General features: G+C 37.3%; 1 protein-coding gene across 5 annotated transcripts in view; it reads right to left on the reverse strand.

Annotated features, from left to right (window-relative positions):
* The window catches only part of Hs3st5 (heparan sulfate-glucosamine 3-sulfotransferase 5), a 272,161-nt gene that overhangs the window by 160,747 nt on the left and 93,691 nt on the right, over positions 1 to 17,723 (reverse strand). For 2 of the 5 annotated variants that reach the window (XM_076916477.1, XM_076916478.1), the window contains one exon: positions 13,837 to 14,001. The exons of 2 other annotated variants lie outside the window; for them this stretch is intronic. The gene's annotated coding sequence lies outside the window, so the exon portion shown is untranslated. Of the gene's footprint in view, positions 1 to 13,836; positions 14,004 to 17,723 lie in introns of all 5 variants that reach the window. One more of the 5 variants, XM_034523726.2, reaches the window with a different exon arrangement.

Below are 17,723 nucleotides of genomic sequence, written 5' to 3' on the forward strand. Positions count from 1 at the left end.
CAGGTTCAACCTTTGGAGCATCGTGGGATGGTGATGGTGGAGGCTTAGTAGCTCTTTAACATGGGGAGCTCCTGCCACTTAGTTCAGAGATATGAAGGAGACTGTGTGTGGATACTGATGATTTTATTTAATCTTTTAAGAGGGAAAAGTCCAGCTTTCTGTTGATAATTGTCACTTAAAGTCTAAAGCCAAGGCATCCACAATCACAATCTAAAATAGCTGGGGAGGTGGGAAGAAAACTTGAGAAGCCTTTGTTTCCTCCCAGTAAGTACTAATTAGATAAGTGTGCTTTTATATCTAGGCAGTTTTCAGTGTTTAACTGCTGAATAGTTTTCTAACTAACTCAGAGTGATTTACTTTCACCATTTTGTCAAAGAAAATTCTCTTCATTTTATCTCCATCTGAGAATTCAGACAAAGGCGATTAAATTCAAACTCACTGTCAGATTTACACCTTCAGCTCTCACTAGTTCATGAATGAGGTTTGGTTAATGCTCCCGTTCAGCCTACCTTTCAAAATTGAGTTGTCTGGCCTTTAGAGTAAAGCACTGTCTGCATCTTCATCCCCAACCCCACCACCAACAGTCTTTAGTTTGAGATATTTTCTGCCGTACGCCTGTCCCTAGATCTCTCAACAGGAGTTAAAACATACTCTCGTGTGTGTTCATCTGTGTGATCCCCTCACCCCACAGTCTGACCATCTGTGTCCCTGTGTTCTTTTACTCATTAATCTATCCATGTCTTCCACGGCCTCAGACAAAGAAGAGGTGTGTCAAAATCCTCACTCAATATTCAAAATTCCTTCACGCCAATTTATCCCTATAAAACCACATCATCCTCGTTTCTCCACGCACAGTCTTGGTTTACATGCTGAACTCTAGCAAATCAAATGATCTTGTGGGGTCCAAGACCCCTTTTCCTCCCCCACTTTGCCTATGAACTGTACTGTGAATCCTTTCCTGTTTTCATGCCTTCACTTTCATTTACTCTTGGGTATCTATATACCTTCCTGAGAGGCTTTACTCAGTGTTTTCAACAGGAGTAATTTTATTCTTTCTTTGGACACATTGGCCCTTCAAATATCAATTAGCAACTTTTAACTGGAATAAATTTGGGGTTAGACAAAAGTTACAGAATTCTCATTGTACCTTCTAGTGACTTTCTAATGTCAACTGCTTACAAACTCACAACACAGAGATCAAAACGAAGTCTTATTTTTAAAAAAAAAAACTGAAATTTTTATGGATTTCACCATTCTTTTCAGAATGTACTCTTTCGGATTTGAGGTCAAATTTAAGTTCCCATAACACATCTAACGTGTCTCCTTTGTCTCCTCCAAATGGTGTTACTTCTTTAAACTTCCTTTTTTCTTACAGGAAGTCAGCAAGTTAGACTATCATTTTATTTTGTACAGGTCTATTTCTTCACTCTGCTGCAGATTTGCTGCCATGTCCATATTTTCTGTTATGAATAGCATCTATTTCATGGTGGACACTCAGTAATTACAACTTAACTTCAATGTCAGAAACAGAAAGGCTAGGGAAAAAAAGATGCCAAATTAAATACTGATGTATGTGCTATGCAGTTATCAAGTTATTGCAAAGGTTTAAGAAAAGAAGCTATAAGACAAAAGACTAGGTAGCATTTGAACCAATGTTTTATGTGAGTGCACTTCCCATAGATACCACAACAGGCTTCCCTTTTCAGTCCTGGTGATAATGGATGCATATAATGGCTTATAGGAAGGGCAGCCTTTTAAGCCAAGCATGTATCCTGACTTGCTGGAGCTCAGAGTTATGGACCTTTTGTGTTTCACATCAAGACTGGGCTGTGGGCTCATACACAGACTACTGAGTTAAAGTCATTATCCCTGCCTTCTGTGTTCTTTAGCTTATAGATTTATGTTGAAAACTCAGAGCAGAGAACTCTGGTCTTCCTGTCTAGGACCCTGTCACCCACTTGGTTCTATTCCAATTTTCTCAAACAGATTGCTGATGATGGTATCATTATACCTTAAACGATGATACAGGCATTCACTTACTCACTATAGTCCCTGTTGTCTGGGTTTTGATGGGTTCTGTTGTTAAGACATTTCTAGTACTATTGCACCGAGGAGAATCCTTTGCTCACAGACCCATGCTTTTTTAGTGTGTAACATCACATCCACTGGCTCTCTTTTTTAGTCACAACTTTCTATTGCCAAGTCCCAGAATATTTCAGAACTGTGCCCATCCTTTTTATGGTTCTGTTGTCCCCAGTTCACTGTGATAGAAACCTCAGATCACTTTTATCTCCTTAAATCTACACCTCCTCCTCCATCCCCTCCTGCTCTAAAGCCTGCATGTGCCTTTTTCCTCATCTCAATTTACTACCTTTGGCCTGCTGAAGAGTAAACCTACAGAATCTTTGGTTTAGCTTGAAGGGACCCAAAGCGGGGTGCTTTCCAATACGAATCCCATGTATCGTTAGAGGGAGGTTGTCCATGAAGATTACAAAGTGTTTGGGGGTAGGAAAGAGAACAATTGAACTGCTATGTGTTTTAACTGGAACATGGGTACATCATTATTTCACTTTCTTCTGTATGCCTTACTCAAAAAAAATAAATAAATAAAATAAAGGGACTGGAGAGTAGGGTCCTACAGAGGTGTTTTGACATTAGACTTAATAAAGCATGAAGAACTCATTAATAAATAACGTTCTGCTCGGTTAGCAAATAAAGCCGAATGCACTGGCCAGAACTTGAAGTAAATGAAATTGTACATGCAGCTGTATGAGTTGTTGAGTTGCGACAGCCTCTTCACAGCAATCTGGCAAAGCTCAGTGCAGCAGTGCACAGAAAGACCAGCAAATCCTCAGTTGCAGGCAACTCCAGTCAAGACACAAAATGTCAATTTTGTTAATACTCTAAAGACCTCATGTAATGAACAAACCTTCACTAATGTTGATCTAGGGACATTCTAATGATAGCCTTAATCTCATTAAGACAGCTCTATATAGCCACCTGTTCACTCAGTGGCAGACACACAGCTACACATATCTCATCATCTCATGTCTCTTGCCTTATAATCTACAGGTAGTTGACAAGAAGAAACTAGGGTACTCGGTCATGTGTGTGGGAAGGCCAGTTCATTCAGGTAAAATGGTTTCTGGTGAGCTTTTTAGTATGATCCAGAAAGCTTACAGTATTCAGAAATAAAAAGAAAAAGATAGAAAAAAAGTAAAAGAAAAAAAGACAAAATGAAAGAAAAAATAACTGTCACTTTAAAAACAAAAGTGAGGCGCGGTGCTCCTAAAATATACATTTTAGGCTTGGAGAACTGGCAAGGCTTTAGACAGAGATTCATGGCTACCTCATCAGTGATGGTTCTTGGAGTGGTGGCAGGTAGAAGGATGCTTGGGCCTGTAGGCCACTTGCACTGACGCTGTGCATGGCAGCTTCTGGTCCACTGTTGGGAGCTGACCTTTAGCAGAAAGTGGCTAGAAAGCAGCTATTCACATGCTAGCCACGCCTCCAAGGCTTGTGTCATATCCACGTGCCTACAAGGGGCGTGGCAAAAGTGTATAAATACCCTAGATTTCCCTTCAAATAAAGAGACTTGATCAGAGACTTGATCAGAGACTTGATCAGAACGTCTGTGTTGTCTCCATTCCTTGCGTCTTTTCTCCTCATCCTCACTCTCTCTCCCTCTAGACCCTGACCTGAAGACCGGAGTGGCAGTTTGAAGCCAGGCAGAGCGGAGCAGGCTGCAACATAGTAGCTAACCAGGCTTTTTTAAGTCTTTTGTCTCAAGCCAGGTAGAGCAGATCCGGTTCCAACAGTCCACAGAGCTCTTCTTATGATTATAAACTGATGGACAGCTGACCAGTGTCTATTCAGCGTAACTCACTGACTCCAGCTGCTCCACAATCTGGAGGGGCAGAATCTCTTGCTGCCTGCTCTTCTGGCTGGCCACACTCTCTACTTCCTAATGCTTTAGCTGAAAAGCCAACCACTCTGCAGTGGGATGCAGTTATTTCCAGGCAATTGTTTGATGAAATAACTTGTTGGGTAGGTTTAGTCAGTTTCAATCCAACCGCTTTGCCAATCATGCCCATATGCACAAAGTTACATATCATGCCAAGCCTGTTCACTGGTTATGATGAAAAAACCATTGAGCTTCTATTAAAATTCCTTTCCAAAGCTGTAGGTTGGAACACCACTCACCTGAGACTAAAAGAATTCTTTATTAAATAATACCATTTAAAAATGTGTGTGTGTGTGTGTGTGTGTGTGTGTGTGTGTGTACCATTTGTATGCAGTTTCATTATTTAAAACCTTTTCTTCTTCAAGTTAATGAAAATTGAAAATTCAGGACCAATTAGTGTTTAGGGTCACACAACAAGATTTCACTTTTGAGCAGTGAAAACGTGGGTGGTCTTTACTGTTGAGCCTTGCAATGCTTGTTACACGAGTCACGCCTTTCAAGTCCAGTGATTTATAAGGTCAGCAGTAGTTTCTGCATTTGTAGAGGAGGAAACTGACTTAGCAAGATTGCGCCCTAGTAATAGGAAGTAGGTATGTGAGATTAATCATTCTTATGCCAAAGTGTGCATTCTCTGTTGTTATTCCATATTATCTTGCATATTGTCAGAAAAGCTTTAACCTGGAAATGAGCAGGGCCTCCTCCCCATACTTGCCCTACACAGGAATGAGTTTAGAGTTTACCTAAATATATGTTACCTTCTGTATATTTTTTTTTTTTTAAAACAAACAAACAGGTTAATCTATGGGGTTGGAGAGATGGTTCCATGGTTCAAAGAACTAGATGCTTTTCCAGAGAACCTGGGTTTATTTGCCAACACCCACATGGCAGTTCACAACTGCAGGCAAAACACTAATATAGATGAAATAAAAATAAGTAAATAATACTAAAAAGTGAGCTAAATACATCAACATTTTGGATCCTGCAAGCCATGGTTATTATTCCAAAGTCCAATCCATAAAACAAAAGAACATTTTTCTTTTCATTCTCTGAACAATGGTGGAATTCCTGTTTTTTTTTTTTTTTAACAATCATATTTGATATCTACCCAAAACACATACTGGCATGAATGGCTTTCTTCTGAGCTGAATGCTCAAAACTTCAATATTAAAATTGGTGCTTGTGTCAGAAAAGAGGAAAACCAGGTGGTTACAGAACTCAGTCTATCTGTAGGCTGACATTTCTGAAGGGAAGACTGATTCCTGAAGAGCTGGGGGTCAGACAGCCAGAAGTGGAGATATACCATCCTTATGATGCCTTACCAGAGAGATTGTTTAATCTTTGTCAAAGATCAAATGTTGTAATTCTCTGTCCAAAGTCTCAGTAATATATTCTTGCTAAAAAAAATATAAGATTTAAATTGTGTTTATTAATTTATATCTGTATTTCTTCGTTCAAACTTCTGCTTACATGAACATATTTGCATAGAAAATGCAGGTTGTATAATGTCTATGTTAATCCATATAGAGATTTCTATTTATTAAGAGCTCTTGTACAGTTTCACATTTTATGCATCTATGCTGTATTTCTCACAAAAGACTTAAATTACATTTGGTTCTTTGTTATCCATAGAGCAGGAAGTAGATTGTTTTTTTTTTTTTTTAAAAATTCTACTTTCCACAGTGAATGATTTATTATTCAAGTCTGAACTCTACAGAAAAAGGTATAAATGCAAATACTTATTCACAATAAATGTGGTGCCCCAAGGCACTATTTCTACCTCATAAGTATTTGGATATCATATTACATTATATTGTCTGTCAAGCCATACTTCCCACAGCATTATTTTTATTTCTTCCTATTTACATAATGTGTAAAAAGACAATGAGAAAGAACGGTGTATTAGGCTTTACTCAGCTCAAGAGGCAAGCCATGACTACTGGTACACAGCTTTAGAGAGAAGGGACATGTGTCCCACAAATCCCCTTGTTGGTCAGAGGGCAAATCATCTATGAAGTGATTAAAAATTGGAAAAAATAATTTACAAAAAGAACATGCAAAAAATACAAACAACAACATCATCAACAACCACAAACCCTTATAAATCATACCCATGTACACAGGGGAAGAGGGAGAGAGAAGGGTGGGGAGAGGTGCCAGAGGACATTACAAGGACTTCAAAGAACATGACTCCAACCAATCAAATGTAAGCAAAACTTAATTGTTTTTACAGCTTTTCTTTCACTGGTAATTAGAACTGCACTGACTTTGTCCTTCAGTTAGTTTTAGTTATCACTGAAAATACTAATTAGTCTAAATATCCACTCCTAGCATGCTAATAGCCACCACATGAGTGAACATGTGTATTTTTCTGTTTTATTTAAAAGCGGGTGTAGGTTAGATAATAATTGTCAATAACTTGGTTACTAAAAGACTTTAATTGAATACCATCATGTATGCATGGAAAAATAGAAGCTTGGGCGTTCATTGTCTTAGTGTCACGGTCTTGTAAGAAGTCGGGTGCACACATATGCTGCATGTGCTTTCACTGTCAGATCAAACCTTGGACAGCTCCCAGAGTACCCGCAATGCCTTTGGCTCCAGACTGCTTACAGCTTCTCTCTAGAACCACTGTCATCAACCACTTAGAGCCCTGCACCTAGATTCCACATACTTCTTCCTTCACTTAAAATTATTACATTAATAAAGGGTGTGTCTACACATATATGTGAAATTATTGTTCTGTACAATCAGAAAGCTAATTTTCCCCCATTAGATGAAGTCAGGGTTATACCCTTCATGTCATAGGAACTTAGATTAAACCATTTACCACAACTACATGCATAGTATATTAAGATGCATTATAACACCTAAACTAAAAACTGTCTTTCAAATACATTGATTTAATTGTTTAAATCTTTCAGCATATGGAACTATCCAGGTTCAGTTGGCACTCTCTTTATAATTTCCTTTGTATTTTGAAAATATTACTCTTTTGTTCTAGTAAATCTACTGAAATGACTTTTCTAGTGAGTTCTGTAATTGTCTCCTGAGCTTAGAGTTGTCATGTGACTTGACATTAGTTCCTGAGAATTCTGATGGATTTCCATCACAGATGTCACTCAAGTTGTTTTCTATACTCAGCATTTTTCTAACAAGTCTTTTCTTCCACAATTCATTGAAAAACAATAAAATTGTATTTCATTTGTGCCAGATACATTGATTAATATTGGTTAATAATATTGATTAATAAGTCCTCTCATGGCTTTCTAAAAATTCTATTTATTTTCCCAAGAACAAAATCTCTGATGATCATCCTCATGAAAAAGAAACAACCTGTCAGCTAGCCCTGTGGAAGCAGTTATTAATATAAGGGAGTTCATTCTGGGGCTTAGAGGCATCTACCCACCAGGTCACTCTGAAATTCCAAGAGATGGTTAATATTCTTTTTTTATAAAAGAAACATCATTCTGGTAAAAAGCAGTGGAATCTAAGCTGGAGCATTGTACTTAGACACAGATGGGGCTGGGATTTACAAGAGTTTGTTTCTGTCTCAGCTCTACTACTAACCAGCATCCTGGACCTGAGTGCACAGTTGAATCTGCACCAAAAAAAAAAAAAAAAAGAAAAAAAAAAAAACAGAAAAAAACTTTCCCTGACACTTGTTTTTCACACCTGTAAAATAAATACAATTAGACTTGAATTTGACAGAATAATTTACACAAAAGCAATTCTTAAAGCAGCATCACAAAATGAACTAAATTAGGAATGGCTAGGTTTTAATATGTATTCAAATTTAGTTTCAACCACCATTCTTCTGAGAATGAGTGAGAATGAGAAATTTATCCAGTGGTTTCCTGAATAGCAACCTTCAATACCCACCTCTACTCTACAAATTAGCATGCTAGTACTTGCCTCCTAGATATTCTTAATTGGACTTTGCTTAACACCACTGACAACAATTACAGTTATATCAATCCTATGAACATTTAAAATTAATATATGAGTACGAAGTATAAGGAAGAAGAGATAGCATCTAGAAATCCATTGCATCACTTAGATAGCACTGGTTCATTGATGAATTGTAACAAAACTTAGTAAAGGAGACTGAGCCTAATGCTTATTAATACATGTAAATGCTTGCTCTAATATAGGGGAACAATAAATAAGAGTCTCAAGTATAGAAATGAATGTAAAAAGTATCATAATTCAGAAAAGTGTTAGTAATATAAGACTCTGATCTCTGAACTGAATTCATTTTGACTTCAGGACAATCGGAGTGGTCATAGAAAACCATTTGCCTGTCTACCAAGACTACCAAGTCATCTTGTTCCCCAAACACACTATCCAGTTCCTGAAACCTTAGTCCTCACCCATCTTGTCTCTTGTCTATGCTTCTTTTCTCTTATACTTCTCTTGATGCTACAGAATTTTTTTTCTTGTGTTGCTGTTTTATTGTCTGCCATTCCCAAACAGAGTCCTGAGAACAGAGATATGCTCTGTCATATTTCTTCAATGATACTTCTTGGGTCCTAGCATAGGCTAGAGGCAAACAATTATTCACTATTATTTTTGTATCTACTGAGGAAATGAAATGCTTATTTAATTGGTGTGTACCCATCCAGGTATGGATTTGGATTCTCAGAAAAAAAATCACCAAATCAAAAAATGGTCATTGTATACTTAAACACAAGGCATATCAGGCCAGTGTCGTTTATAGTGCTAACAAGGATCTTTGGGCATGTTATTATACCCTGTAATTCTGACACTGAGGAGGTAGTGGCAGAGAGATTTGAGTAAAGTTTCTGAGACACTGACTTGAAACAAATAGAAAAAAATGAGCTTATCTGGACATGTAAATATTTTGTCTTACAAATCTATCATTATGGAGTTGGTGAGTTGGTTTTAAGGTATTTGCCACCTCTGATGACTTGAGTTTGATCATAAGACCCCACATATATATGACAACTGATTCCCCAAAGTTGCTTTCTGATCTCCACATATGCTCTGTGGACACAGACACACAAATACACACATACCCTCCACAGTGTATTCTCTCTCTCTCTCTCTCTCTCTCTCTCTCTCTCTCTCTCTCTCTCTCTCTCTCTGACACACACACACACACACACACACACACACACACACAAAGGGGGAGAGGATGTAAATGAGTACAAATATAGAAAATAATAAAAAGTAACATAAAATAGACATTACCATGCTGGTCAGACACAGTGTAGGTGTGGCTGTTATGGCACAGTGCCAGTGTTAATGTGTTCTGTGTATAAAAAGCCAGTAAGGGAAGAGTCAGTTGAGTTCCTGATGCTGGGGTAGCCTGTAGCTATACAGTGTTGCCCAGACATGATCTTACTTGATTTTGACCAACTTCATACTTCTGATGAGAATCTGCATATTTTGGAAAAGGATGTGACTTGCTGCCCAAATGCTTGTGTAGCATGTACACATCCTGACGCCAAGGACTATAAAGCAAGTATTTATCTAAGGGTAAGACAAAAAAAAATCTCTATATGTATCCCTATGGCTTAGATAACATTCAAATATGTTTACTACAGCAGGACCAGACAACAGATGCTATTTGAGCGATCTTTCTTGAACAATATAGTATACTTCATATAGTTCAGACCTAGTATTTAGACAGCTGAGAGGAGCTAAGTGGCAAAGTGCTTGTCCTGTAAGCCTGGGGTCAAGAGTTCAATCTCGAGCCAGGATTACATCATGTCTGTAATCTCAGTTTTGGCCGCAGAGACAGGTGACTTTCTGGGGCTCATTGGGCAGCCAATGTAAGTACTAACGAGCTCTAGGCCAATGGGCGTGCGATTTCAAAGCAGGTAGGAAGCTTTTCTGCGGATGATGCCCAAGGCTGTCTTCATGCTTTCATAGTCACAAGTGCACATATGTATCACAAGTGCACACATATAATCAAGAAGTTGCAAATAAACTCATGAAAACTTACATAATTTAGAAAGACTGGGCAATCAAGGCAGACTATCACTGTAATACAGAATAACTTCATTTACATGTTTTCTTTCTCTGAAGTCATACATCATTAAGAGCAATATGTTAAGTTTTCAGTTCCAGGCATTTCCGTTTCATTGTATCAGGAATATGACACACAAACACACTTGTTTTTTTCACTGCCCTGGGATAGCTTCTTTGTAATTTCCCATGCTTTGTGGAGATTGTTATCATAACCACATTGCATTATTACAAACAGGAACTAAATCAGAGCAGCCATTGAACTGGATTCCACCCCACGGGTGAACGGCTCTGCATTGTAAGTGAGGTGAGTTGAAGTGTGAATGATATGTTACCTGGGCCTGCAGTTGTCCAGGTGTTTCTTTAAGGGGTCTGCAAAGGAAGGAAGAGGCGTGCTGTGCAAAGGATAGGAAAATTATTATCATCTGCTTCGTGAAATTGAAGGAGAATTTTTGCACAGCAGAAACCTCTTGACTGCAAAAGTCTGAAACTGCACCCTGCTGGTCAGAATGCCTGTTTGGGTGCTGGTAATTTGAACATTCTACTTTGGTTCAAGTCAAGTAAATTTTATTAGTTTGGAATGGAAGCATGCTATCTCTTGTTTGCAAAAGAGAAGTGGCTTGTGACCCCTATGCCAACACTGAAGAATAAATTCCAATTAGGAAAGTACTCACTTTTTGCTTAATAAGTAATTTTAATAGTTATTTTTAAAGGGAGAAATCTTTGTCTTAGACATAAATTTGAATTCAAATGTTTTATTTTAACACAGAATAAGACTTTTTAGACTTAATTCACCCGATGGACTTTCTGCTTATTGGGACCTTTTAGGAAGTTAAGTTTATTTTCTGGACAAATGCTTTTGGTCATTCATAGAATTCTGTTTATTCATGATTTTATACTTATGCTCTGGATCATGGCCATCAGCCTTTCTTAGTCTCTGCATTTATTTTGGTTAATACTTTGGGGGCCTGCATTTTAGTTTTTTTTTTAAAAAAATCTATTTTAAACTCAGAATTATTTATGTTTCACTATCTTTGTCTATTTTTTCACTTTTGTCTTGCTAAAGTAACTTGCTATGCATTGCATTCCTGTGTTTTGCACTGTGGCCTAATGTGCAAAATACTCTGCTTTTTTTTTTTTTAATAAAGAATAAGGATATATTTTCATTTATTGATACTGAACATAGATGTATTTTCTTTTTAAGATTTTGAAAAGTTTGTTTTTCTTGAACGAGGTATGTACATCTTTGAAAATTATTTATCACTCTGACAGACAGAATCCATGAATTCGAGACTAGCCTGGTCTGTAGACCAAGTTCCATGGGCAAAGCTTCCATAGAAGCTCTGACTCAAAAACTAAATCAAAGAAAAAAAGAGAAAGAGAAAAAATAATTAGCAGTGAGTGATGCTTCTTTTAACTTCCTATGTTAACCTGGTTGCTTGGGACATGAGAGTGCTTGCTATGCCCCTATGAGTAGATGGGGAAAGTATTATATATTTTTTTCTTTCTCCCATTTTTTTCATATAATATTCAACAATACAAATTCCATCCTTCTTGTTTTATTTCTATATTTCTTTTATTTCTTTGAAAACACAATGTCATGAAGAGCAGGATGGCCTTGAACTCTCATTGATAGCTTCTATCTCTACTTCCTAAGTGCTGGTGTTAGAGGCATGAACCACCACTTTAGGCCCAACACTACTTAGGATGTTTTTATATTCTCCAACATCCCTGTATTGGTTATATTTGTATAATTTGATTTGTTAAGTTTAAATGACATCTTCTGATTTCCAGGAATTTAGAAGAAAGCCATCCACCATATAGCGCTATACATTCAAAAATACTTGGTATTGCATCCTATGTTTCTGTGAGTCGTTTTAATTCTGTACTTTAATGGCATCACACTTCATGTTTGAGTCTGTCGTTCTGATCTTTAATTTTGGATTTAGCTCTCTAGTTGAATACATCCAGTGCTTTTATCTACAGTCAGGTTTCCCTGGCCCCCTTTAGTAGTTGCTTCAGAAGGGGTTTATGATGATATTGTTGCCAAAGGGCCTGCGTGGTCAGAATATTTGCTTCCGGTTTTTAAAATGTTAGGAGCTGACTTGACTAACAGGTCATCAAACTAGTGATTCTGTAATTTAAGAACACAGTCTGATAAATATGCTTCTGATAATAAGATAATTAACCCAAGGACAAGACTGTACTTGCCCTCACCTGCTCTATTGCTACGAAAAAGGAGGGGGGAGAGGGATGAAGAGGGAGAAGTGAGGAAAAAGGAAAAAAAAGGTATGTGTGGTCTTTTTGAAACTGACATATGACAAAAATTTAACACTAACAACTGTTATGTAATATTTTCAGAACCTTTGAAATTCTAAATTTATGTATCATAAATTTTAGGATTCTCATGATGTATAGTAAAGACTGTATATTCAGGTGTATTCATTGGTAATTCCAATTACCAATTACTTGTAAAATTATTATTTTAGTTAATACAATTCTGTAAATAATTAATCTTATCACTTACAAATCACTGCCTCATCTTCTGTATATAAATGTGATCCATTTTCTATGTGTGATACGAATGACTAATGTGTATAGCCAAAGGATGCCAGAGGAATGTGCTTCTTAATATTTTCTTTCTTTTTATATTTTTATGGACAAGAAACTCACTAAGTGTGAATGAGCACAGAGAGTAATAGTGGAAAATGTCAATCATACTGAAATGCAGTCCAACGCTCTTGATTACACACTTCACCCCTTACTATGAATACAGAACCATGTTAAGCCTTCAGGGACTCATCATAACATTAAGTGTTCCTATGGGCCACTTCTGTAGCTGAAATATAAAAAGCAACCCTTTTAAAACTTAAACTCACAAATAATAATAATAAATAATAATAATAAAGTTTTAAGTGAGATATCGGAGCAGAAATCAATAGTGACAGTCACCAAATATACATTTAATCTGCCATAAATACATCAAATGCTTTATTAATTTTCACTCACCAAAGAATGAAAGTGGTGAGGGGTGTACGAAACAGATTTCTTCTCTTGAAATCAAAGCCTGATTTCTCAAAAGTGAAAAAGAGCCCCTATTACACAAAAACTCTCCGGGTCAGCTCAGGAAAGGCTTACCATATTTTACTTTCCAGATATTTCTACAACTAGATTAAATAACTCTAAATATCTGAATATTTTACAGCATTCCACAAGACAGAGTAACAGAGAGAGACAGTAACGGGCTCTCCCATTGTGAAAGGGAGATGTAAGTTAACGCATCATCTTGATATTAAAAAAGGAATGTTAATGAGAATTAATAATTCAAATTGGGGCAACAAAAGGGAAGTGATCATTTATCACTTCTGTGCTAAAAGTCCCTCTACATATTCTCTGACTAAAGGAAACTACAGAAAAGCCCAATAATAACATTCAAATTATAAATTAAACATCAATGACTTTGAATTCCACTGTATAGTTTCTTAAAGGCTCCAGAGGGTCAGGGTTGTCATCAAGGGCAAAGTGTAGTCCAATCCCCGAGAATCTAAAATTCTGGAATATGTATGGAGGTCAATTCTACAAATATCTCTTCTCTCACTCTCTGTGACTCTTGTACACATTCAGGTTTTAGGGTGTCTGTATTAAGAATTTCGTGAGTAGAGATGGATGGTCACGTGACCCAGACTTTCTATGCACCCTTACCTCTTTGTCCTGGGGTGCTTACAACAGTTATAAATCCTGTTCTGCCCATTTTCTAGTTCTGCTGTGAGATGCCCCAAAGTGCTTATTTTTCTCATATTTAACTGCTTTTAGTTTGTGTGCTTTCCAATGACACAGCATTAACGTTTGATGTGATTAAAACTTACTCAAGTCTCACTTACCTTCACATGTTTATGCTCATCCGGGAAGCTCTGTACATACGGAGGAAAGACTTCCAAGAGTATGACAAAGTGGGTTGCCTAGTTTCTGAGAGTGTCAGTTGGCTGTCAGAGATCCAGAGGTGGGCAGCCAAAAGCACCAGTCTGAAGCCAGTGGGGCCTGGTTATCTCTAAACAGAGCAGAGACAAGAAGGATAGTTGATCACCTGTAATCTACAATCGACAGGATCTGCTGGGACAAGGTTACTCTCAGTAAACTGACAGTGTTACTAAATTTAAACTTGGCTGAGGCTTCCTGCTCCCCAATTTAGCACAGTTGTCATTTAAAATTTCATGACACTGTGAAGTCAGCATCACAGGCTGACTCTGAAGGCAGAGGAGTCAGCACGAGTTCCTATTGTGCTAACTGACTATTTTTTCAAACATCGAATTAAGCAGCATAATTACTAATTTTAATTTTGATGTGCAGGTGCTGGATTTATACTGACTTTCTATGTCAAGGATGATGAGATCCCTTGGAAATACATCTTTACACCATGTTATTTTGTGTTTACATCTTTACGTTTACATCCTGTAAAACATAAAGATGGGATATTTTTACTAAATTATCATGGAATCACCTGATAACTTTGCAACTTTCTTTCACACGGGCAATGCTTCGAAGATAATTAGGCATACACATGGATAAAAGTCCTTCCTAGTTCGTATGTGTGATCATATATGCTTTCCTACTCAGGCAAACCAAAATTCTCTGCTGTGTGAGTTAAGCAGACAATGATAAGAGTTAGCAGGAAAGGAGAATAAAACATCTTTAATATTTATAATCAACAATGCAATTGGGTTTTTTTGAAGGGGGAAAGGAAACAGAAAGTACCAGTAAATCTCAGATCATAAGCACAGGGGCAGATGCACACTAAACAGTGAGCACAGGAGACCTGGTGTGAGCACAGCTCGTGCAAAAGGCTGCAACAGCACCCAGCTACCTTCTTCTTCCCTGTGTCTCACAAACAGAAATAATAGGATAATGTGACCTTGACTTAGATCCTAAGAAATGCAACAGATACTGAATAAAAAAATGCTACCAGAACTTTGATTTATTAATTAGTAAATTGACTCTTGATGCTTTTCACTTGTGTACATTTATTGGAATAGGTCCATGATGCTTAAAGGTAGGTAGCTATCTTGTTTCCATAATAAAAAAAAAAAAAAATTCAATGAAACTTCAGAGTAGCAAAAATGTGGCCACCTATGGATGAGCAGCAGAGTCAATCCTGCCAATTTTAAGATGCCATGGGTTTGAAATGCCACTGGGGTTGGGGCTAGAGTGACGGTTCATAAGCCTACTAGTTGCTTTTCCACAGAGTCCAGGTTCAATTCCTAGCACACATATAGTGGCTTAGAACTATATCTAGCTCCAGTTTCAGGTGCATCTTCCAACCTCATCAGTCACTGCATACGTGTGATACACAAACATACAATCAGGCAAAATACTAATAAAACTGATACACTGGATTTTCAATTCCTTGCTAGGAGAAGCCTTGCTGGCTAAGCATGTGCCATGCTGTGACTAGTAATCTCTCTCTCTCTCTCTCTCTCTCTCTCTCTCACACACACACACACACACACACACACTGTCATTATTTTCTTCTCTTAGCATCTAGTATCATCTTTAAATTTTATGACTGATCATGCCAAAACTTTCAATCCAGTACCTTAGGCAGTTGCATATCATTTTGTGCTGCATGCAAATCTTGTGTTAATATCCAGTCTCTTGCTCTATACAATGCTGTACACATGTAACCCCAGCACTCTGGAGGCAGTGTCAATAAAATTGTAAGTTTGAGACAGGCCTAGGATGCATAGTGAGATCTTATCTCTCTCAAACAACCAAAAGGAAACAAACCACATCGTAGCCTTGTTTTCATAAGCAGTAGGGAGCCTTTTTTTTTCTTTTTACCTCATTTTTAGTTAAACAACATACAACGGACAGTTTAATAGATACTGAGCACCAAATATATCTAAATAACTCATAAACTGTGTCACCAAGCTTGCTTCGTGCTTTAGTTTCTGGATTACGTATAAGCCTGTTGAAGGTAAGGATATATCTAGTATATTTGTTGGGAACCAACAGCTGATGACTTACAAGCACCGGAGTTGAGAGGTATTTGATTTGTTGCTGTTGATTAATGTATAGTGGTTCCTCTTTCAAAGGCTAAAGTTCTTCTCTCTCATAAATGGGTAGGTAGATACTACCTTTCTACACTAAGATAAATAAGCAAGGGCAAACATAATATTATTTTGTCAAAAAAAGTTCAGAAAAATTGGAAGCATGTCTGATTCTATGGAAGAATCTTGATTCTATGTAAGATCTTCAGATTACTTATGAAGAAGCATGTGTGCATATTGACAACATTTTGACAAACTTCGTGTTAAGTGGATAAACTCTTGTGTTTTCAAATATGATATGATTTGTATTTAAAACTAGAGGCGAAATTCCCTATCAGTGATTATTAAAAAGCTCAATCTTTTCTTAGTAGATGTGGTTTGTTTGGAAAATTGTTACCTTTGAATATTTATCTGAAAAGAGCCAAAGAGAAATTCTGTCAATTCAAAGATGGATGTAAAGATATGTCTACTGTGCTATCCTATGTTATACATAGGCCACACTCTAAATGAAGGGACTATTCTCTAAACAGTTTAACACAAGAACTTCAGAGGAAGCCGACAAGCAGTGATACACCTGGGAAGATATATGTAAACAGGAGGATGGTGCCATGCTTGTGTCCTCAGGCTCCTGACTCTATCTATCATGGCTAGACAATGTTTTCCAAATTAGATACAGGTAGACAGAACAAGGAATTTAGAAATGCACAAAGCAAGGAGCCAGGAAATGAAAACACAGACAATGAAAAGTTCGTACTTGAACACTATTCTTCCACACTTCATTCCCCAGTCCTGCCAAGCGATGTTGACATTTCCCCAAGGTGTATTTATTTAAGAAGCAACTGCGTCTGTGTTTCTACAGACTGCTGTTCAGTCCCATATTCTCTCTAGATCACTTAGAACATCTACTTTGTTGGGAAACTACCGAGAGGGAAGGAAGGAAGGAGACTAGAGAAAAGAAAGTCAATCTTCAGGAAACACAGTTTGAAAATGACTCCAAAGAGTTCTTTAAAAAGAAAAAAAAAAAAAAGAAAGAAAGAAATCAAAGTGAAGCCTGTTTATACCTTTTCTCCAGGGTACCGAAAGATATTTTAGGAAGTTAGTGAATCATGACTTAATAATCAATTGTTTTTCAACAAAACAGATCTCATCAGGGTGTGAGTCACGCTTTCATTTCCCCTGTGGCTCAGGCTCCAAAGTGTAGGTTAATTCTGCACTGTTTACTTTTGTTCTTGGTGTGTTTGCATATTTATGTATCATATACATAAGAAATGAACTTAAGCGAGAAAGAATGCACACTGCTCTGTATACCTCTTCATGCCATCTTTCTGGTACAGTAAAGTTGACTTGTATCTACAGAATAATCCTCACACCAGGCTTTAAATTTTATTTCCTTACTGAATTACGAATCTACTGATAAAATTGAGTTTGTCTTTTTGCACTAAGCTGAAGCATGGGCCAGATAGTGGTAACACATACCTCTAATCTCATTGTTCAGGAAACAGAAGCAGGCAGATCTCTGTGATTTCGAGGCTAGCCTGGTCTACGGAGCTAGTTGTAAATAGCCAAGGCTACACAAAGAAACTCTGTCTCAATAAACAAACAGTCAGACTGAAGCATCTTCTATAATTTAACCTTTGTGATTCCTTAAATTTTTTATTTTGTGAAGACTAAGAGATAGCTGACTTACACTCACATTGTGTAGGTTTATTTCTGGCTACTTCTAG

The sequence above is a fragment of the Arvicanthis niloticus genome, chromosome 20 (assembly GCF_011762505.2).
Source record: "Arvicanthis niloticus isolate mArvNil1 chromosome 20, mArvNil1.pat.X, whole genome shotgun sequence".
Lineage (NCBI taxonomy): Eukaryota > Metazoa > Chordata > Mammalia > Rodentia > Muridae > Arvicanthis > Arvicanthis niloticus.